Genomic DNA, 23,555 nt, shown 5'->3' with positions numbered 1-23,555 from the left:
GCACCTTCTGTCCTGCTGTCACAGCAGAGAGGAGGGTTGTTTGATGGAGTAACGGCCCTCTGGACAGACGCGGGGGTGCGTTCAGCCGGACGAATGGTCAGAGCCAAGTGTGAAAAGGCACATCGGAGCGGTGGCATTTGAACAAATGGGCCACCACGAGACCCTGACGTCCCGCCACTGGCGCTGTAGACATGACTTCTGGCCAGGCTGTCAGACTCAGCCGGGCCACCAGGGTATGTCGGCGGTTAACTAAGCTCAGAACATACTACAAGACGACACATGGGATTATTTGTGCAATGTTAGCTGTCATGTCAACATGGGAAAAAATAGCTCAGAAAAAGCACCCAAACATATGTCCAAACATAATGTACAGTAAGTAAATATCCAGCACAATTCTCAAGTAAAACGAACTGCTAACAGCAGTGTTGGGGAGTAGCTAAATAAAGGCTAATTTACACTGCACAGACAAATCACCAAATCACAGTACATCACTTCTAAAACATTCCATGATCCAACAAACGACAACTGATGTTGATTCTGCGAAAATAAGCACCGACCAATGCCAACGATTGTGAATTAGCCTTAAAGTCCCAGTTAACCGGAAGTTGCAACCGACTTCCCTTTAGCGTTGTGACGTTTTCAAGTGAAACAGAATATTGAATAGAGGGCAGGGTTTTATTTTAGCTCACCTCCTCTCCATCCCTCACTCACAGCAGACTGACGGTTGGGGGGCACTGGTTAAGGATATTCAACCCAAGCCAAAGATGTTCGACCCAAACTGACGTCATCATCAGAGAAGGAACACCATTCCAGAGCGGAAGCAAATTTTCAGAGTTTGATTAAAGCTGCAGTCCGTAACTTTTTTGGTTAAAATTATCCAAAATCAAATTTTGAGCAAGTACATAACCAGCCAGTGTTCAAAACTATCTTCTTACCTTAGCCCGTTTCCCAGAGGTAAGCTTGTAATAAGGTTATATGGCATGTGGAGGATGCTGCAACATTTGTACCCTTTTCTCACAGCAGCTGCAATAATTAAACTTATCATTTTGATGGCGGATTGTAATCCAAAAAGGTCCAAATGACAATCATCAGTGAAAACTGGAGATTAACCCGTAGTTAAAAGCAAAAGACTTCGGACTGCGGAGTGGCTACAGAAATTGAAATCTACAGGTAACGTTAATACACACTAAATACACCTAGTCACGCAATGCTGATGTTGTTAACATTAACAATTTGAGAACAAAGTATAACAACAATAATAATTTGCACGGTTTGATGTCATATGAGCTAAGCGATCGTTAGATTTAATCACCATTGGCAGCGCGATTTACTGTAATACTTTTTTTTCTCAGTTGGTTGGAACAAAAGTGGTAGACGTTACTTGTTCAGATGACATTTTCCAGTGAAAATTCTATTTTGGTCATACTTCCAAGACGTAGAATCTGTGATTCCGAAGTACAGTATCCACACCGGTGTGGTGCCTGATAGAAAACAATAGATTCATCCGCGCTGAGCTGTACCGATGCACAACCCACGTAAAGATGATCATTCTGTAAATAACTGCAATTGCAGGTTTCAAACAGAGATGGCAACAAAGAGGCAAAACTTTACGGACTGCAGCTTTAAAGATTAGCACAACAAACTATTTTTTTCTGTGTATTAACTTGCACGGATTAATTGTTCACCACAAGACTGGTAATGTGCGCTAACAAAGTAAATAGAGTACATTTCGATTTCATGACGACTTTTTAAAGTATCACTGCTACTAACTTAGCTCAGATGTCATCAAAACAGAACAGTAATGTACACTAACAAAGAAAATAAGTTCAATTGTGATTTTGTGTGTACTTTAACATGTTACTTATGGTGTAGCGGGACTGCATGCTACCTTTTTAATGTATACCATTTTTAACATGACATCGTATTGCACATGCGGGTTTTGAGTTTTTCACTGATTGAGTAAATTGATTAGAGGTCGACCAATATGTGTTTTTCAGGGCCGATGCCGATATCGATTATTACAGATCAAGTAGACCGATAACCGATATTTTGAACCGATATATGTCTAGTGTAAAAATGAAAATTAATGTCAAAATTAAGAATAACAAGTGCTCTGACAAAAACTTTCAAATGCTTTTAAACATATCTTTAATTCTGAGAACTGTTAATAATAATATTAATATTAATAATAATCCATTATAAAATAACTCTACATAGCTTTAACTGTATAAATTAATGTATAACTGTATAGATTAATCCTTATTAAAGATTTTTTTTTGTTGTTTGATTGTGACAGGCAATAGTTGACAGTAGCAGGTTTAAAGGCTGCTCTCTCTTTAAGACATAAAGGAATATACTGTTACATGCTGTTCACATTCACTGAAGACAACCAATGTGCTCACGTGTATATTCGGCAGGTCGGTCATTTTAACATAACTGTGTGTAACTGAACATTTATGTGTAATAAGTCGCGAAAAATAACTCAATCTGACATTTGTTGCGAGCAGTTTGAGAGGCAGCTGTGTCCTGTGTGCGCGTGCATTGGCTGAGAGCGCGCTGACTGAAGACCGCCAGGCCGATAATCGGTCGACCCCTAGAATTGATTATAGCAGAATACTTGATGCTAAATGATGCAGGTCATCATGTTTTCAACTCAATTGTAAATTTTATTTATTCAAAACCCCTCTTTGTTTGTGAGTCAAAATGTGGCTGATCAAGTTAGAAATAGTCACCATGAGTTAAATGTTTAAAAAGATATTGCCCCCTTAAGTAGCTTCAGTGTTGTTAGCTACTGTTTATTAGCAGCTTGTAGTGTAGTGTATCTCCTTTTTCAAAAAGGCAGCTTGACTCTAGTTTAGATCCTTTAAAATTATGAGCAGCATGTAGCTTGGCAAGCTAGATTCAAATTAGCTTCCCCGACGCTGGCTTACAGTAATATCTAGTATGGGGTAATTCAACTTTTTTAATGATATTCTTTATTAATCTATTCCTAGTTAATCCACTCCAAACTGTAATACCCTGACTGAGGGAAGTCTGGAATGATTTGCGGCTAAATCTATTCTTAGCTGATCTGTTCTTGACAGCGCCATTGGAGCTGGAGGTTAAGCTGTCCGTGAGAACAATCATTTTAGAATGGGAGTTCATGTTTCTGTGTTAATTTCAGGGTGACCCCATAATTACTCTGAGACATTGCACTGTCATCATCTGTGAGTTCAGAGCCTTATCCCACAATTCCCTCTGTTCATCCTGCTAAAGTAGTTTTGAAAAAGTATGTGTGCGAGTATTTTTGTATGTGCGAGACAGAACTATTCATAGGGGTCTGGCAGAGTCCAGCTTAACTGTGATAACACTAAACTGTTTCCATACACCCTAAATAACACGAGAGCAAGTTTCCGGTCAGAAAGAACATAAACGAAGATGGATAAGGCTGTGTTCGAAACTGCATACTACCATAGTGCTCATACTCTCTATACAGTATGTGCAGTATGAATTCATTATGACCTAATACGTTTACAAAAAGTGAAGTGTTCAGAGAATACTAGCGGTGCAATGTATCCCACAATGCACCTATGTAACGGCACTAATGTAACAGGATTCAAATTATTACAATATATTTTTACTGAAAAGGGCAGCTTGACTGTAGTTTATTATGTGTATATGTGAGCAGCATATATATTAACATAAATATAAATACTCAATACAGTATTTAGAATTTACTGTGTAGTAACCAGTATGCTAGCATTCCATTCTACACAAAGCCTGTTTGAACACTTTTGGTTTATTTCCCAAAATGCACCCCCCAGGTCACAGCATGATAAAAAACAATCAACTAAACAAACTCATGAATAATCAAATAAAAGTCATTAAAGAAGGCTTTAACGAAGCAGGAGGAGAAGCTATTGATGAATGAATGAAGGAGACTCAGGACACAACTCAGCGGGAAGATAGATAGGTGTGAAAAACAAAAAGATAAAAAAAACACAACAACAACACACATCTCAACCTCTGTTTGGTCAGACAATCAATATATCACCATGGAAACCAGCCTCCTTTTATTTAGAGAAAAACATACAGATAAATATAAAGCAGATTATGTTTACGGGTTCTACTAATACATTTCGTAATTTGCTAATTTTAATTTCACCTTTGAATTTTACCTAATGTGCTAAAAAAGGTCAGTGAGGACGTTAAGTTAATAAAACTGTATGTTTTCCATTAGTCAGTCTGGTCTGTAACGCCTACCCTACAGCTGACTGCCGTGACTCATGGCTTATTCACAGCACTGCCTTTTAGTTTATTAAGTCCTTTTACACCAATTTGTTTCAATCCCACCTTTTTACACCACATGAGGACAAACTGTCCTGTTTCGTTGTGTGGGTTGTGTGTGAGCGTGTGTGTGTGTGTGTGTGTGTGAGAGAGAGAGAGAATAGATGTCTCTTTCATTCTCCGAAATAGCCTCTGCTTTCGTAGTACTGCGCATGTATATGTCTGAGTGTTCGTAAAATGTGTCAAACATAAATACGTTAACAATTTACATAAATAGAAATGACAAAATAAAAATGGAAGGGAACCCCTTCTATATTCAGAACCTAGCAAAAATAATTTTGGAAATTGTGCCTAAAAAATGTATACATATACAGCGCCCTCCACTAATATTGGCACCCTTGGTAAAAATGAGCAAAAGCGGCTGTGAAAATAAATCTGCATTGTTTATCCTTTTGATCTTTCATTAAAAAATTTTTACAAAATTCTACCCTTTCTTTAAAGTAAAACAAATGAAAATAGGGGAAAAATCTCATTATGAAATACATTTTTATTCCAAGGCATGTTGGCCACAATTATTGGAACCCCTAGAAAATCTCATGAGTAAAATATCTATGAAGTATATTCATATTTACATTTTTTTTTTTTTTAGCACACCAGGGTGACTAGGTGCATGAAATTGTCCAGCCATGACTTTCTGTTCCACAGGAGTACAAATATGTGGAAACACAAAGGCCAAATTCCCTTCATCATTCATCACAATGAGTAAAACCAAAGAATATAGTTCTGATGTGATAGATTGTTGAGCTTCACAAAATAGAAAGTGGATGTAAGAAAATAGCTAAAGCATTGAAAATTCCCATTTTCACCATTAGGGCAATAATTAAGAAGTTCCAATCAACTAAAGATGTTACAAATCTGCCGGGAAGAGGATGTGTGTCTAAATCGTCCTAATGCACAGTAAGGAGGAGGGTTCGAGTGGCCAAAGACTCTCCAAGGATCACAGCTGGAGAACTGCAGAGATTAGTTGAATCTTGGGGTAAGAAAGTCTAAAAAGAAAAAAATTATCAAACAGCACCTACATCACCACAGGTTGTTTGGGAGGGTTTCAAGAAAAATCCTTCGCTCATCCAAAAACAAAATCCAGTATATTCAGTTGTCAGACACGACTGGAACTTCAAAAGGGACCTGGTTCTATGATCAGATGAAACTAAAAAAAATATTTTTTTGGCAGCAAAATCCACCAGATGGGATTGGTGCACACAGGGATAAAAAGTACCCCATGCCCACAGTTAAATATACTGCTGTATCTTTAATGTTGTGGGCCTATTTTTTTTTGCTGGAGGTCCTGGACATCTTGTTCAGATACATGGTATCATGGATTCTAGCAAATACCAACAGATAAAAAATCAAAACCTGACCACTTCTGCTTGAAATCTTATAATGGGCCGTGGTTGGATCTTCCATCAGGACAATGATGCAAAACAAACATCAAAATCAACACAAAAATGTGTCATTGAGCACAAAATGAAGCTTCTGCCATGACCGTCCCAGTCCCCTGACCTGAACCCTATAGAAAATGAGTGGAGTGAACTGAAGACGAGAATCACCAACATGGATCTGGGAATCTGAAGGATCTGGAGAGATTCTGTATGAAGGAATGGTCTCTGATCTCTTGTCAGGTATTCTCCAAACTCATCAGGTATTAGAAGACTTAGAGCTGTTCTCTTGGGAAAAGGACGTTGCAATAATTGGGTGCCAATAATTGTGGCCAACGTGAACTAGAGAAAAACATTTATTTCATAATGAGATTTTCCACCCACTTTGTTTGTGGTACTTTGTTTTACTTCAATGAAAGGTTAGAATTTTGTGAATTTTTTTTAATGAAAGATCAAAAGGATAAACAATGCAGATTTATTTTCACAGCCGCCTTTGCTCATCGGTAGAAATCGCGTTCCGGGGGGTGGGAGAAATGGGAATGCGGGGGCACCGCGATGCAACCGCAAAGGGCACTTTCACGATCAAAGGGGCAGGGGCTCAAACCCCCCCGGCACCCCCCCCTGTACACACCACTGAGGATAGAGGCCATATTTAATTCATTTTCTTTCATAATGAATGAAAATGAGGCTATGAACATATCTACTTATTTAACTTAAGTTTTCCAGAGTTATTTTGTCCTAATAATAAATGTATTTTCAAATTTTGTGGTGACTGACAACAGCATAACCCACTGCACAGCCTCGATTTTATTTTTATTCAATTAAATGCTGTCTACCTCGAGTAAGGTCCATAAGGCATTAGCATTAGACTACATTATACATTCAGGCTTCAAGTAAAGCATTTTCTTTGTGGATGCTGGTTGCATCAGAGTTGACTGTCTATGCACCAAGATACACAGATTTTCCTCTTTTTCTCTCTTTTGTATCAAATTCTCTCTCTGGCATCATTAAATCCAGCCCCTGTACAGTATAGGCCTGCCAAACTACATGCAGACAGTCATGCCAAATTCCCAAGCAGACCCCACACACATCCACGGCTTAAAAAGCAGCTCCAGCTCTCGCCAACACCCCTCGCCGATCCTCCCACCTCAGCAAGTTAACCCACACATGAAAGCGAGTGAGACGGGAGAGGAGAGCCAGGCTGCAGTCTCCTGAGGCCACTCTCTTCTGTTTAGAGGCACCCACAGCTTTCTGAGGGAGGGATTAAACCTTCACTGCTAGCCAAGCTAACTGGCCCTAACCGAGGAGCTCAGAAGACAGAGCTTTGGCTAAAAAGACCAAATTCCCTAGAGGAACATGCTTGCATCTGTGTGCACTTCCGTATGAATGAGTACAGTGCTTATATGCAGGTTTAAAAATTGAAGAGTATGTGCAGTTAGAGAGGTGATGTTTACAAAATGTACCATGGTGTTTTTGTATGATGTCCCTGAAGCTAAACTGGTAGAACATGGCGCTGTCATGACAAAGATACATAGATACTGATCAAATGTACACGTCACTCTGAATAGAACTTAAAACTTAACACTACTTGCTTTAGATACTACAATGTTTGAGGTACCTTACAGCAGGGGCTTTTAAACAAGAATCCAGGAACACCCCCAAAAAATTGTGAGGAAATTATTTTTTACACTTCCGTTCCCCAAATTTGATACTTTTTTTTTTTTTTTCTAAAAAAATTATATACAGCCTGTTATGCTGCTTGATTTTGCAAACTGGTATTATCATATCACATTATTTTAATGCATTGTCATATTCATAAAGACACTGGTTTGAGTGAAAATTGTTTTACCATTTACTGCACTTTGTTATTCTTCTAGTTATTTACCTAAAGCAGCTAATGAGTCTAAAGTCTCAGACATTCACAGAAAATAGATTACTTCCACATTGCAAATAAGGTGGATGGTACTATTTAAAGTCCCTGTAAAGTCAATTCTGAGAATTGTTTCTAAACACATTATAAATGTTAAAATGTATTGCTGAAACACATTACAAAGACTGTGAACTATGTAGTATACTGAATTGTGGAGTTAAGACCGTTAAACAGTTTTTCACCAATTCTGTGTTCAGGATTTTTTGGGCGGGGCTAAAACAGCCCCTAACACTATAATAAGTACAGCGTATTAGCATAAGTGGCTTGCCCGCTCAATCGTGAGTTACTGTCATTTCCGTTAGTTACTACAGCCTATATTTTTCTAGCTAGCTATGCCTTTGTCACACAAATGCATATTACCTGGTTGCGATAATATACAAAACAGCTCGGTCTCCTTATTTAAATTTCCTAAAAACGATGATATGAAGACAGTCACCACCAACACCGCCTCTGCAGTGATCATTTAACACCGGATAGTTTTACAAACTTTAATCAGAGACAACTGGGATTCACTGATAATCCGCTGTTATTGGTGAATGGGGCTAAACAGACTACGTATCTCCCACCTCGGCCTTCATCCTCCCATCCCGCCAACAACCGATGATATGGGGCCGGACCATCTCCCATGCCAGCCTTCATCCTCTCGTCTCGCGGCGCTGACATCTGGTGCCACAGTCAGCAGTATGTGCCCACCAATGAGTGTAAGTTGCCTTGTGTGCTTATGTTATAATTAGTAGGTAGTCCACAGTAACTCTACTAAATGTTGCAACCCTTTAACGTTATTCTTTTGTTTATATGCATCAGTATGTTTGACTCATTAGACAAGTAAGTTGAAAGAGACGGCATCAGTGCCGACAGTGGACACGCCCCCAGCATTTGAGAGCAGAGAGTACTGCTTATTTTTTCAAGATTTTTGATAACTTATTTCCTTTACTTGTTTTTTTTTTTAATCATTCAAATTTGACTGGGTGGTCAATTACACATTTTTCTGTGGCGAGACAAACTGAGAACACATATTTTAATATTGCTTTACAGGGACTTTAAAGGCCATGATATATGAATGTGGTAATCAAATGGCAATAGCATGATATTCTCTTAAGTATGTTTTTGGTTAGGGAAGTTGTACTTTATAATCATTAATTGACTCTTTGCACATTTGAGGTTGTCGCAGTCAACTGGGGAGTGCTAAATTCGTCCAAAATTATGTCTACGCATCACTTCCATAGGCTCTATCTTCTGCACCTACTTCACATTTAATTCAATTCTCTCTCCCTCTCTCTTTCGCCCTCAGAGGGGAAATGAACCTGATCTCTGGCATCTGGTCTTGTTAGATGGATGTAAGGCGCATGAGGAGAAGGTGTATGAGCGAGAACCAATAGAAACGGGTGAAACAGAGCCATGCTCGTTGCTGAGACGTTGGCCGTTCCTGTGAGTGTATGTGAACCCTGAGGAAAGGGGGGGCTGTGATTTAACTCAGGGTCTGGGACAGCCTGGATGGGCCCCATCCATCTTCCAAAGTAATTACGCATTGACGCTCCCCATTGGAGGGGGACGTCGGCCTCTCCATGGCTTTATAAATCACCACTCGCTACAAGTAGCAGGCCAGAGGGAGAGAGATGAGCACTTTAACAGTAACATTGTGTTTTTAAGCTTAAGGTAAAAAAAAAAAAAATCAGCAACCACTGACATGCAATATAGAACATGTCTTTTTCGTTGCTTAGCCTTTTAGTTTATGGATGTACAATAGAGATACATTTTAAAGGGAAAGAGAAATTCAACTCACTGTACATGAGCATCACTCAGTGAACTGTAACGGTGTACTTTTCTGCCTTTAACATCACACTCCTGTCCTCAGGGGATGTTTGGATGTTTCTCAGCCATGTTGTCTTTCAACACAGTTACCACTAAACACAGCACGAGTCAAGTTCTCGGGCATCCTGTCTGTCTCCGTCCCTCTCCAGACAGAGTGATTGGTGGCACTGGTCCCAGCTGGGCTGGCATATTGATTGGGGGTCGAGAGGCTGGCCTGGCCCGATTTGTTTCCCTCAGAGACAGGGCTGTCAGTCAGCCATGCTGTACGCCTGGTTTAATGGCAGTAGCTATGAGAGTGATTGAAGTACATGGGTGATCCCTCTGCTAACATGGTGATATGCTATCAGCCTTTTGGGACTTCAGCTATTCTGTCTTTCCTTTTCAAAATAATGGGTTGTGAGAGAGAGTGAAGAAAAGGATGGGGAAAAAAAACCCTCCTTTGGTAAAAGGCGGATTCTGGTCATGTAATCAAGAAATAGAGACATAATTCCTAGCAAAGATATTAGGGACTGAAAAGCCAAGAGTCTGTCTAGACTTATTCTTTATTGTCAAAGTGAAGAGCCAAAAACTACATCATCTTACACCGAGAAATATTTCACATTTTAAACCATACTGTTCATGAAAAAAATTAATGCTGTACTCTAAGTGATGACTTGTTGTGCAGCAATCAAATGCAATTTTGGCAGCAAGAGAAACTAGGCAGCTTCATTTAATTTCTGGAGCTGGCCCATCAACATGCCTGCTCTAAATCTGTCGCTGTCCACGAGGAGAAGGTGCTGAAACGTCTACGAGCCGTGCTGGCCAGCTTTGAGAGCAGTTATGAAATCTTTTTTTTTTTTCATGTTGTTTCTGCCACCAAACATTCTTCATTACTTGTATACAGTGGGCTATAATTTCCGCAACATTTAGATGCACTGGCGTGAGACATAAAACGTTGCTGTGTGTGTAGCAATTTTTCTCATCACTTAACCTTTCTCGCATTATACAATGGTCATTTTAATGATTCTTGCACACGACTGAACGATGTTCAGGTACTGGACAATTACACATGGAATTTTAGCTGCCTGTTGAAAATAAAAACAAATACTACAAGGCACATTAACACTTTACTGAATACAAATTTATAGAGCCATTAGTTCTATAACTCGACTTAAAGGTCAAACGAGAAGCAATGCAGTTAAATTTCAAATTGCTCCGCATCAACACCAGAGCATGCTCGAGAGCTCTTTTGTAGATTAAATTTCTCTAATCAGTTTAAATTGATCATTTTAGCATATAATATAATCCGAGGGAATGCATAAATAATACTGCACAGCAAATTTTAACACATGCAAAAAAAAAAAAAACAAACAAACTAAAAAAAACCCCACTGCATTCTCTGCTGGATTTGAATGTCAATGCACAAGTTGTTGATGAGCTCTCAGTCAGTAACTGATCAATTGATGCATTCTGAGTATGGATGACTCAACCAGCAAGATAATCAATAGTCAGTATTCATTATTAATTCAGGTTTATAATGCCACTATTCTTCATTCTCACATTAACACAAGAGGCATGCTGCGTGATGACACACATGATCAGAAGTAGTTGTTCAAGCTTATCTGGAAGTGAAACACTACTATATTTTCGCACACCATCCAATGCACCTGTCATTACTGCCGGGTTTCTCAAAAAAAAAGTTGCCAGAGCAGCTTGTGTTCACTCCATCTGTAGCATAAATGGAAAAGCCAACATATTGAGATTGACACAAAATAACAGCATTACAAAACAATGAAAGGAACACTGGCCTTAATTTTTTACAAGCTTTTAATCCTCATAGAAAGGCGACAGCTGCACATAGCACTCGTTGATAGCGATATATAGCAAAACGAGGACAACTGAACACTTAAAAAAGGCTATATTTCGCATTTTTGGTGTCGATTTCCTCCTAAAATGCCACAGGACCTACACAAATAGAATTGAAGGATCACATCAAAAGTCTCTTAAAGGGTTAGTTCACCCAAAAATGAAAATTACCTAATAATTTACTCACCCTCAAGCCATCCTAGATGTATATGACTTTCTTCTTTCAGCCAAATACAATCAGAGTTATATTAAAATGTCCAAGCTTTATTTAATGGGACTGATTGGAGGATGAGTTTTTGAAGTCCAAAAAAGTGCATCCATCGATCATAAAACGTACTCCACACGGCTTCAGGGGGGTTAATAAAGGCCTTCTGAAGCGAATCGATGCATTTGTGTAAGACAAATATCCTTATTTAAAAATGTATAAAGTAAAATAACGAGCTTCCGGCGCAACAGCCATACGCATTCAACGTACGTCCAAAAAACGTTAACTTCTGCAATGTAGTACACAATGACATTATGTGCTATGCGTTATAATGTGCGACATAGCGTAGAACGTCATGGCATTGCGAAAGTGAACACTTTTTGGACGTTGTCGTGCCTGAAGCTTTTAAAAACTTTATAAAGTTTTAAATAAGGATATTTGTCTTACACAAACGCATCAATTCACTTCAGAAGGCCTTTATTAACCCCCCAGAGCCGCATGGAGAACATTTTATGATCGATGGATGCACTTTTTTGGACTTCAAAAACTCCAATCAGTCCCATTATAAAGCTTGGACAAGCCAGGATATTTTTAATATAGCTCTGATTGTGTTTGGCTGAAAGAAGAAAGTCATATACACCTAGGATGGCTTGAGGGTGAGTAAATTATGGGGTAATTTTCATTTTTGGGTGAACGATCCCTTTAAAACTCTCAAAGCTTGGTGCGCAAGGTTCTGGGAACTTTCGACCATTTAAGACGTGGGGTGAGGGGAAACGGATATTGTTGCAGAGAGACTATAAGACAATCAACATTCAGAATGAAGAGAGGAAGCGTGAGGAGGAATCTTGGGGAGGTTTCTTGATGTGATTACGCTGGGCAGCACTCGACTATGTTTAACACTCAAGGGCGGGAGGGTCCACACTAAAACCCAAGATCAATACGCAATTTTACAATCATCACCTCGTCCATAATTGGCTTGAAATGAACCTGCAGAATGTCAATATCAGTTCGAGAGTGTCACCGTTCACTTGAGTCTTCTTGTACCGGCGGATGAGTCATTAAACATACACCCTTGACAAACTCCTACTATTCAATATAATTTTTTGGTGCAGTTTCCACTCTTAAAACACACTGCAACAAAGCCAGATGCTCACCTTCAGGGCAACTTACTGTGCCTGAAATAGGACACATTTTACATTCTGTAATTAATTCGTAACGCTGGATTTATGCCATTAGGGTAAGATAATGAAAGAAGGCAGCACACTTAAAGTGCACAGAAGCTTTACTAAACCTGAGCTTAACAGAACGAATTCTGACTAAATCAAGGAATACTGGGTGGAAAATGACCGTCCATTTGTCTGTCTGATCCTGTCACTGCTGGGCTTGTTTGGAGTTTTTCCACGACTAATGAACCTCCATCACTCCTCTAAAGCTGCAACGTAGCCCCAGCTGTGATTTGGGTTTCCAAACAAATGAATAATTAAATACAGTTTTCAGAACAGCAGGGAAAAACTGCATCAGTCTTTTTTTCCAAGTGACATGAATCTGTTTTCCCACCAAAATGTTCATTAAACATGTCATTTAAAAAAAATAGTTATTTCCCGAAAACCACAGGCTGAACCACTGACTTCACTTGTGTGTTTCTCCTTTTACTCCGGTCCTTTTTCTACATCTCCCAGTTCCTTTCAGATTCAGGCTGTGCACCGAAGAGCGAGGGAGCGCCATGTTCTAGGCAACTTTAAAGCTCAGCACCATCCTAAAAAATATCTTACTGACGGATTACAGGTTCTTTCAGACCTGAGCAAAACTCAAGATGAGTGGACACTCTGGCCTTTTCATTGCTATCCAAGATAGAACTCAGATGTGGCATTTAGCATGTCTATCTGTGGATTCCAGACTTCTAAAGGACAGGGATTATTTGAGAGAGCTGTAAAGTCAGTCCAGAGCTTCCCTAACAAAATGTCTCTGCATCAGTCACATAGGACAGGCAGGAAAGCTGACTCAGCACTCTTCAGAAAGGTACGCTAGGTGCTCCCTTCTTGCAGGTACCCTTCCGCTTCAGGTAAAGTTATGAGAGAAGATTCCTGTAGCACGGAAGCTTTATTAGTGCATTTACAGCTCAGAACAACGACAGGACTCTGTTGGGCAACGGCACCACATATCATGTGTGGAGGCTGAAATATAGATCTAGACGGGAGGAGGCTGTCAGGTTCAGCCGATGATTCATTGCTTGTGGCGATGCTGTCTACAGTGAGTGGATCATGCTGGGACAGAGATAATGGCACACAGATGTCTGAGCACATCAGGCCACACAATCCAACAACCGCAACTTTACTACAACACATTGAAGTTCAGAAAGCTTGTACCGCGATCAGACACTGCTGCAGAAAATCAACTGCTACCAACTCATAGGTCATGGCTGCTTTGAAAGATGTAAAAGAAGGGTTGTGTGACACTTCAAGGAGACCGATGGTTTATAACACTCGCTTTTGCAATGCATAAACATTCAGAAATGCTTATCTGGACAATTGCATGCTCAAATGCTGTGTCCTAGGACAAAGAGATAAATGTTGAATAAAAACTGTATTTTAGCACAACTTTACTGACATTGAGTTTACAAGACTAGGCAGAGGTCGGTCTTTTGTGGGAGATGAAAGCTTTCGAATAAATTCCGCATGGACACAGAATACTGTCTGACAAATACTGTTGTGCATGTGTGAATGAACAAAAAAAAAAAAAAAGTGCTGACCTTGGGTGTTCCTTGGAGCGAAAATAGGGAAACATTGTTACCATCATCATGAATTCTTAATATAATTATCTCTCTTTTGCATAAGTGAATTACAACTGTCCATCATGGACCAGACAGTGACACCAAACAATAAGGATGTTTCTGATTTATTCACAAACCCCCTTTTAAAGGGACCAAGTCTAAAACCCATCTCTTTCAGCTTTGCCCAGCGCTCAGAGAATTTTAAAGTTTTATAAGGCTGCAGTGCATGTGAGTGCTTCCCAAGACGACATACACACACTAACGACAGGCAGCACAGAGGGCACACGGAGGGGGTTACATCAAGCTAACACTGCACTTTTCTTCATTATTTACCTGTTCTGAGGCCTGGGCCAGCCTGAAACACAAGCTTTTCTCCATCCTTCTTACATCACAAGTTCTCCAGCCCTGGTTACAGTATATAGCACTCTACGTTGTTCTGCTCATAATAACAAAGGCCATTTGCCCTGACTTCAGGGCATTCCGGCTGTGCTTCATCCATCTATCAACATATTGTAAGACTCATTAAAAATCATGTTTGTTGTGGGCATTCAGTTGAGCACAGTAGAAAGATGATTAAATGGAGGCATGGGTGTTTAGAAGGATGATGGTACACTTGTAGCAATAGAGCAAACAATGCAAGACCCTAAAGTTAAAGCAGAGGTTGTGCAACAAATTATCATTATCTGTCAATCTGACTGAAATGGTATTTTGATGTGACGGTAATAGATCAAGGGTTCCATTAGTCTTAGCAAGTGCTTTGTTGTGGCTTCTTGACATTTTCTTTGTATTCTGCGCTTGCAATGTAAAAAACACAATGGTCGGTGAAATAAATGTACAATATGATCGTAAATATTTTATTGAAATACTTGTTTTCCTCCAAAATCATCACTTACATTTTCCTGGTCTGAAACATTTTAAAACTTTTTTAATCTTTTTTTTAATCTTTTCTTTCTGTTAAGTTATTAGCTTATTTTTATCTGTCAAAATGATCAACGGCATTTTGAATTAGCGAATGTTACTAAAATTCCGCAAATGACAGAATACATTCCAAAAGATCGGCTCCATCCTTAAATACTTCCTCTTGCCAGCTATAATTCCATAGATATTTTGTCCTCTTTTGAGTGGGTCACCAACCAGAGGGGGTTTTGTCTTTTTATCTCATGTAAGACAGTATGATGGATGTGCACAGTAGCTCACATGAAGGCTCAAGGCCGAACGCTCCACATAGACACATGCACTGAAATCAACTACTAGTTTTTCCTCAATCCACGTGAGGGACTGCAGCAGAACTCCAGCAAAGAACGGAAAGCTTTGAGCAACACTCACCTCTGCTACATCATACAAGGACAGATTTAGAACCAATAAATGATCTACACCAGGTCACATTAGACATTAGACCGATCACCCAGCACTTGGGCTGAGGAACGGGCATATCCTCAGCCTTTAGGAGAACAGAGGACTCCTTGTCTGTGCTGAATTCTGCCATTGACAGAGCACTGCCCAACCACCACAGCATATAAATGTGCCCCTCTATGAGAACCAAGGCTTCCTAATACACCTCCATACCTATGTGTGCATGGGCGTCGTGAGTGTGCAGTTGGGTTAGGTGGGTTGTCTTTGCTCCTTCCTATCTCACACTTACGTAAATGCCATTAAACATTTAACAGGCGATGGGAAGTCTGTGGGTTGCGGATGTTTGCCATCATTCAGGGCGCATTACCATTATCTATCAAGTGCAAAAATAAATCAATCCCCACGTTGCCAGAGGGACGAGCGATGGATGCAATTAGAGGCGCAAATGGCCGGTAAAGGCCACGCGACAGCGTCGCGTCGAGATCATTTGATCTAGATCTGATGAACGCGTCGTTTTTCTTTGAAGCAGACGAGACATGCCAGAATAAAATAGTAGGATATGCGGATATTGGCCAAGTGTGTCAATCATAAAATCTCTATTTCTTATAAACAGGCCATGACAGTCGGTATTGCCTGACCAAAGCGCACCTATTCAATACTTCTAATTAGATATCTCATTCGTGAGCGGTGCGCCAAACAGATAGAGACGAGTTACTCGCAAATGTCGTGCAAATATACATATATGTAACATAACAAGAGACATCAGAAATCCGCTTACCGCGATGAAAGGGTTGTTGTCGATGCGTCTCCGGTTCTTTCCCGGTGATTATTCGTACTTCAGTGCTGAAGCCGGTGTTTATGCCATCGGTATTTTTTTCTGAGGTAATTCGTCATGAATGTGTCGCAGGCTCTCGCACATCAATTTACCTTCTTCGCGTCAGTCCGTGTCCCCAAAACAATAAAAGAAAAACGGAAAGAAAGAAAAGAAGACATAAAAGGAAGGAGCGCAGTGAAAAATAAGAAACGAAAAAAGAGAAAGGGGAATAAACACCTCTTAACACCTCCTCCTCCTTTTTCTTTCTTTTTATCTGACAACACCCGTGTCTTTTGACAGCGAGGTTACCACATATTTTATTACTATAAAGGAGGTAGGGAAATGATAAAATAAAACAATAACAGAAACAAATGCGTATAACGCATTAGCGGCTAACTCAGCGCTCTGTCGTCATGGCGACCCATTTCAGAGTCCGTTCGTGCATCAAAAGACACCAAATAATAAAAACCATCCGGTGGCACGACTTCTCATCTGCTCTCAGTCTGTCTCACTCACAAACTCCTCTTCTTGTGTGAGCAAGTGATCAAACAATTATGATTCTTTTTCGTTTCTCTCACTGGTGTCTAATAATGGAGATAATAATAATTATTATTCCCACTCGCGAACAATGACGATGTATATGCTTCTCAGATATCCATTCCGTACTTCACGCACAGCTGTCAAGATTCGGGAGTCCTGAATCCCGATGTCCGCCTCTCTCTCTTTCTCCCTCTCTCTCCCTCACACACGCACACGCTATGGCAAGCCGTTTTAACATTTAGTCTTCTAAACCAACTAGTCTCAGGCAGTTTCTAATTAGTCTCCTAAATAATCTAATATTGACTAAGTACCTTTTTCAGTTTTACTAGTCATTAGGCCTACTTGTTAAATTGCTATTAGTCATTATCCCAACAGTAGGCAAGTTTCCATCCACTTTTTGTGCTGTTTTGTGATCGCCAAAGTGAATGCGAAAAAAAACGCATTGTCGCATAAGTTGCCATCCTAGGTGTATATGACTTTATTCTTTCTGATGAACACAATCGGAGTTGTATTAATAAATATCCTGACTCAATCCAATGGCAGTGAACGGGACCAATGAGTATGAAGTTTAAGAAAGTGCATCCACCCATCATAAACATACTCCACACGGCTCCAGGGGGTTAATAAATGCCTGTTGAAGTGAAGTGTTGCATTTGTGTAAGAAAAATATACATATTTAACAAGTTATAAAGTAAAATATCTAGCTTCCGCCAGACCGCCTTCCGTATTCAACTTATGAAGAAAGTGTAATGCCTTGCAGTTCAAAACTACATCCTACGCCTTCCGTATTCAACTTACTTTTTTAAATTCGTTATAAAGACTCTTTAAACTTGATCATCAAGCAATATTCATAAAGTTGTATTATTTTTTTTAAAGCAGTTGTATTATTTTTCTGATTAACTTTTAGATTGTAGACTGAAAAAAATGCTTGGTAATAGGCTTATCATTTTTAAAATGGTAGCTACAACTATCTATTCTGAATTTATACACTGTAGTGTATATATATATATATACAGTTAGTTCCTGTCTTTGAGTCTGATTGGTCAATAGCTGTGTTTTATTCACGATAAAACACGGCTATGACCGCTTCACCCAACGGTTCTGTGTATCACTACACAACACTCTTATCAACGTAAACTGTATGTCCTCAATTGATATTGTTCATTGAAGCTTACTGTATTATGTAGAAGAGCGTTGTGAGAAAAAGATCAAGAGAGCGAGTTTATTACCTGCATTCAGATTTGACATTTTCCTTCAGGTCAGTCCTATGTTCATAATAAAAAAATCGGTTTAAATGTCCGATGTATCATCTTGTCCTTTTAACAGTTAAGGGGTTTTCACGTGACTGACAGCGCTAGTCAAAGCATTTGTCAGTTGCGTCTTGTTCCGTTTTCAAAAGGATTCAGCCTTTTCAATATAAAAGTCTTCGCTACTGACTAACACACTCATACAGACAGTCTTTGCCGCCATCTAATGGTGTGAAAATGTAACTTCTGTTGCTGTTCATGGTCAGGGACTATTTTTTCCAGTGGAAGGAAGGCTTTTAGAAAAAGTTTACTTCATGAAAGTTGCATTGATACATATTTCTGGCTTTAATATTTGTATTGTGTGGCAACCGTTTTATAAAAGCAATAAAGGTACTCGAGGCTAGTGCTGTATTGTGAATAAGTATTGTGTATTGTGACTTATTCATGATACAGCACAGACTCTCGTACCTTATTACTTACACACACACACACACACACATATATATATATATATATATATATAAAATAGATTCAATGCGCCTTTGAACTACAGAGAAAAGGTGCTTTAACGGGAGCAACACCACGAACGTGGGTGCTGTATAGGCTTTTGCATTTTGTTTGCATTAAAGCCCTTTTTCTCAACAAAAAGTGTTGCAAAAAGTGCATTTCCATCAGCTATATCGGTAAACATTTTGATGTGCTAAACCTAAAAAAAAAAAAAAAATTTGTATCATTAAGTTGTATGGGTATCTGTGGTTCAAATATCAGTTCTTAACAGTCGCTGGTATTTATTCCAGCTTGAACTTTTTATTCTACTAGTAGCCAGTGTTGGGGTTGTTACTCAAAAATCATAATTTCTATTCATTTTCCACTGAATTATGTGATCTCATGAGCATATTAGTGGCTTCCAGCACAGTCTCCCTGTGTTTTCATGTCAGAGATTGCTGTTATTACTCAGAGGAAGATAGTTCGCTGCACATCACTCATATTACATGTTTATAACCCGCCCTGTCTCTTCTGACGACAAAGTTCCAAATTTCTGTGTTATTTTCTGTCCATAATAATCCAGAGAAATGTTTCTACACATGAAACATTAAGATAATAAACATACAAATATGACAGCATATGATTTGTATGTGATTTTTTTATGTGATTCGGGCTATTTTTTATAAAAATAAAGGATGTTTACATAAGAAATGTTGCATTGTTAAATTACAATTACAAATGTTACAATGTTAAATTATTACAAGCAGTCAATAGTGGTTTACAGTGAGTTCTGAGTAAAATCGAAGTAGCCTATATAAATTGTCATGTGCAGCCTGATGCTACTTGTAGCTATAATTCACCTGTTTCCCAGATATGATTATATTCCATGATGTATGTTGTCATAAGAAAATATTTTTTGTTTTTTAGAAAGAATTTTGATAATAGGTGGGTTGTATATATATATATTGGGATCAAAGGGATGTGGATGGGCAAGCCAAGTAATGCTAGAGTAAAGTAATGCCACAACTTACATTTGACAAAGGTGTTCTTGTCATCTTTTTGCCCGACAAGTAATGTCGATATTTCAAGCTGCTGAATGTAAACTTTTTTTAAATTGTAAAATGTAAAATTGCAACAAAAAAAAAAAAAAAAAAAGAAAGAAAAAAATTACCAGTAAACAACAAAATGACTACTTGCACAGTCAGTCTTTGCCCCTTTGAGGTTGTTTCATTAACTAGCTAAAATGCTTTGTTCCTGTTTAACTTAGAGACTTTGTGTTTGCTTTGACATTATGTTTTCAGGGTGATTTGAGAGCAAGGTCAGCCCTTTTTTGTTGCATGATAAAACTGGTACCTGTTATCTAATTAATAGATTAAACTGAAAAAGAAAGATACAAGGCATTATTAGATTATTTACTAATAATTAGGCAATAAGTACTAGTAATGTAAAAACAGACGCTAGTAAGTTTTAAGGCAGGGTGTCAAACTCCTTGAGGGCCACTGTCCTTGCAGAGTTTAGCTCCAACTTTAATTAAACAAATCTGAACCAGATAATCAAGGTCTTCAGGATAACAAGAAACTTCCAGGCAGGTGATTTAGAGCTTGTTAGAGCTACACTCTGCAGGACAGTGGCCCTCCAGGAGCAGAGTTAGACACATGTTTTAAGGAATAAATGTTTAAATAGCTTGCCACACTCACACACATTTAACAGCTACTGCAGATTGATTGCAATTCTTAGCACTACCTCCGGTGGCTGTAGCATCCCTTATGTTCACGTTTTCACATACTGACGCTTTGTCTGTACTGAATTTACATTCCGTGCTGCTGCTTTAAGTACTCTCATCCAGCTCTAATTAATTAATCAACGTGATTGGGACATGAATTCACATGAACGCTCCAAATGCGCCTCTATGGTAAAACATTTCTCCCGCCTTGAGGATCTGCATCGGCATGACGTCAGGAAAAACGTCAAAGTGAAACAGTCCTCTTTTCATCTTGCATCATGAGCTCACTGTGACGTGACAGATGCACTGTTGCTACATGTAAGATACTGGTCAGGACTCGATCAAATGGTATCTAGGTCAATTCAGAAAGGTGGTACCACAATGTATTGTAGTATACCATAGTAATGTAATATCAGTTATATAGGCTATACTATGGGAATGAATTATAACCAAATTCATGCACCTTAGTATGTACATGGTTCTCTAAAACACTAACAAATATCATGATACACGTCTATGATATTACTATGCTGCACTTAATCAAAAATCATGGTTATATCATATTTGTCATATTTTTAAATGACAGAACAACAACTGTAGAGTTTAAATCTACCATAGCCTAGAGTAGAAATATGATTTATACTTTATAAATTAGGGTATAATTAAATTATTTATTTACACACACAGAGAAAAAAAAAAATTGACTTACAGGCTCCAGTGCTGAAAGCAATAATAAAATACCCAGATCAACTAATTATAATGTCTGTTTCTTTCATTCCCCACTCCACCCCCACACATATACATGCTCTAACACGCACAACTGATAAAATATTTACAAATATTTATTAGAAATGCACCTGTGTGCATGAGTTTTTTTGCAGATGAAGGTTAAAATTCTGTACTTGTAAAACTTCATCTTAGCTTGGATTACAAACTAGTCCTAACAGAGGTGATATGAAACCCATTTGGACAACAAAACTAGAACGCATATGATTAAATGTCGCCCTCTAGTGAATATTACAGGCTATCATAATACTGATGTGTGGTTCAAAGTTGACAGGAATCTAACTATATATTAATAAAATTATATTTGAAAACATGGTCTCAAATATCAAACGGAAGGAACAGCTATATTTACTCATGCTCGTTTTAAACCTGTATTACTTTCTTTGAACTGTGGAACAAAAAAAAAAAAAAAAAAAAAAAAGATAATATAGGCTAAAATATAATAATATAAATACTCATAATTCTAATCAGTTGTTAATGAACAAATAATGAATAACCAGTTATTCCAGAAAATAATATAGTTATTGCTGTCTGGAATACAATTGTGGACAATTGTGACATTGACCAGTCAAATATTCTTGAATACAGACTAAGCGCAATACTTCACTATTTTCACCTCTTTCACATCAATGCATGTTAGAATAACTCATTGTCGCCATCTTGTGACTCAAAGCAGTTGCTATGACTACTGCCTGTAGAAGAAAATAGACCATATTAATTTATTACAAAGCACCTTAAAACATTTGATAGATGCTAGAACCTTAGGAGTTGTAATTAAAGCAATGAAATAAAAAAAACATTGGAAGAACAACAAACTGGCAAGAGACACATGAGAGAGCTGTATTAGAGAAAATTTAAAAGATGACGTTACATTGGATCTAAATATATATTATCAAACTAATCTATACAAAAATAAATAAAACTTTAGATTATTAATATATACTGTAAGTAAATATTGTAATAAGTGATTGCCTATAAGCTAATCATTTGCAACACTAATGGGCTATTCTTTCTTAGTCTATGTATTTATTTAATTAGTAATAAGCAAATAATGTAGCCAGCTGGTTATCATCGCAAAATAAACCCCTTCAGGTTGACACAAAACTCTTCTCTTCTTGTTTTGCCAGTTTATCGCTTGCCTTTAAATTATCTTATGGCCAGAGAGAAGAACATAGTTTAATTGATTTGGGATTACTACTCATCATTATCACAAAACAGATACAATTGATACCTAATGCTTTTAGAATCAATTCTACACCCACACAAGCATTTGTTAGTTGCTTAAACCACTACAGACAGGCCTACTGTTTGTTTACACAAGATACAAACAAAGGCATAGATCCTATTTCTTCAGTCACTATCTATACACACACGCACAAAATGTCTCTAAATCGCTAGAATTCCAATTATGAACCCAGTGCTCTTCATGACTTTGAATGTGACACCAGACAGGGTGCGAGATATACTTATATACATATATGCGTGACAGATAAGAGAAAAGCACTGTCATCTTTATGGCCTCATACCCAAAGAAAAAGAAAAGTTCAAAGAGACTTAAGAGGGGTAGAATGATGGCAAAACATACTAGCTTAACAACAGCCCAGAAAATGAAAAATATAATCATTTATAATGAATGAGAAAGTTGTTTATCTGCCCTCCCTCGCTCATTACATTTAATATATGTGCCAGATTGATTTTTTAGTCAATTGAAGGTCTTGCTCCACATCACACCATAGGGGGCTCAGTGTGTGTGTGTGTGTGTGTGTGTGTGTGTGTGTGTGTGTGTGTGTTTTCCGGAGCTTGGGGTTATTAGAGAAGAGTGAGTCAAACAACAAGCAATCACTGTATAATTTAAAGGAACTGTACACTACAAAATATAATTTCATTACTCACCAGCATGTCATTCCAAATTTGTTGATTTTTTCCCCCTGCTCTTTCGCAAACATGGGTGATGGCCAGGGGCTGTGAAGCTCAAAAAAAAAAAAAAAAAAAACTATATTTGAGGTCTTCTGAAACTATGCTTTTTATTGTATGAAAAAGAGCAGTGTGAACATTTTGATAAATATCGTCTTTTGTGTTACACATTAGAAGGCAAGCCATTTATGTTTGAAACGTGAGAGTAAACGGAAGAATTTCATTTTTGCTGAACTATACCTGAGGGTGGCGCTGTTTCGCAGATCTTGCCGAGTGCTCCACTTCTCAGATCTTTCCCTCCCACGCAAATTCTCTTGCCCCTTTTTTTTCCCACTGTCTTCAAACTCGTCATCCCCCTCTCTCTGTGTCTAATTCCCTTTTTCTCTCAATATCACTTGAATGACAGCTGTAAGCCTCTTAGGATCTTT

General features: G+C 38.4%; 1 protein-coding gene across 2 annotated transcripts in view; it reads right to left on the bottom strand.

Moving 5' to 3' along the window:
- The window catches only part of nlgn2b (neuroligin 2b), an 86,925-nt gene extending 69,773 nt beyond the window's left edge, over positions 1-17,152 (bottom strand). For both annotated transcript variants that reach the window (XM_051910629.1, XM_051910630.1), the window contains exon 1: positions 16,396-17,152. The gene's annotated coding sequence lies outside the window, so the exon portion shown is untranslated. The remainder of the gene's footprint in view (positions 1-16,395) is intronic.
- Between the last annotated feature and the right edge of the window lie 6,403 nt (positions 17,153-23,555).

The sequence above is a fragment of the Ctenopharyngodon idella genome, chromosome 10, assembly GCF_019924925.1.
Source record: "Ctenopharyngodon idella isolate HZGC_01 chromosome 10, HZGC01, whole genome shotgun sequence".
In the NCBI taxonomy this organism is placed as follows: domain Eukaryota; kingdom Metazoa; phylum Chordata; class Actinopteri; order Cypriniformes; family Xenocyprididae; genus Ctenopharyngodon; species Ctenopharyngodon idella.
The sequence above is the reverse complement of the archived record's forward strand: the minus strand, read 5'-3'. Positions and strand labels throughout refer to the sequence as shown.